The sequence below is a fragment of the Otolemur garnettii genome, unplaced genomic scaffold (genome assembly GCF_000181295.1).
Source record: "Otolemur garnettii isolate 467f Iridium unplaced genomic scaffold, OtoGar3 scaffold00002, whole genome shotgun sequence".
In the NCBI taxonomy this organism is placed as follows: Eukaryota; Metazoa; Chordata; class Mammalia; order Primates; family Galagidae; genus Otolemur; species Otolemur garnettii.
In genome coordinates this window covers 3,512,876-3,513,617 of record NW_003852397.1, presented here as the reverse complement: position 1 = coordinate 3,513,617, position 742 = coordinate 3,512,876, and positions in this window count along the sequence as shown.

Here is a 742-nt window from a genome sequence, read left to right as displayed (position 1 = left end):
AGAACTCGGGAGGGACAGCGAATTCTGGTGGGACCTCCAGGGAGGTTCCAGCTCCCCGCGTAGTACCTGGGAGCACAGAGCCGCGGGGGTCCCCTTTGGGGCGGGGGCGTCGCCTCCTAGGCGCCCAGGTCCGCCGGCCGCGGGAGGCGGGAGCACGCGGGATGGAAGCCGGGTAGCTGGCAGTGTCCGCCTTGGCCCGCGCCCCGCGGGTGGCTCCCCGCTCCGAGAGCACAGGACCGGGAGGTCCCAGGGAGCTCACACCGCTGGCGGCCGTGAAGAGCTCAAAAGCAAAGCACGTGGCTGGGGAGGGGGCGGCCGCGTGGCGAGCACCCACGTCGCTCCGGGGCCGGGGGCAGGCTGCGAGCCCCGGCAGCCATCCGGGAAGGGCTGGTGGGGGGCGACGCCCGGGTCCCGTCTCTAAGGGGAAAGCGCCACCTCGCACGGCCCCCTTTCCTCCGCGGCGCGCTCCGAGAAAACCCAGCCCGGGAAGCCGCCGGCCCGGCCCCGCGCGGTCCCACTGGAATTCGCCAGCGGGTCTCCTATTTCTGGGGACACACTTCTTTAGTATCTGTAGCAACGTGCTCGCTCGGGGACCGGTGGCTGCCCCGCCGCGTCGCAGGCGCAGAGTTTTCTTCAGGGGGGTAAGATGGCAGGTCGGGGGAAACAAAGGAAACTTGGGCCGGGCTCTGCGAGCGGCGTGTGTGGCGCGCACGGCCGCCCCGGGTCCTGGGTGGGAGTCGCC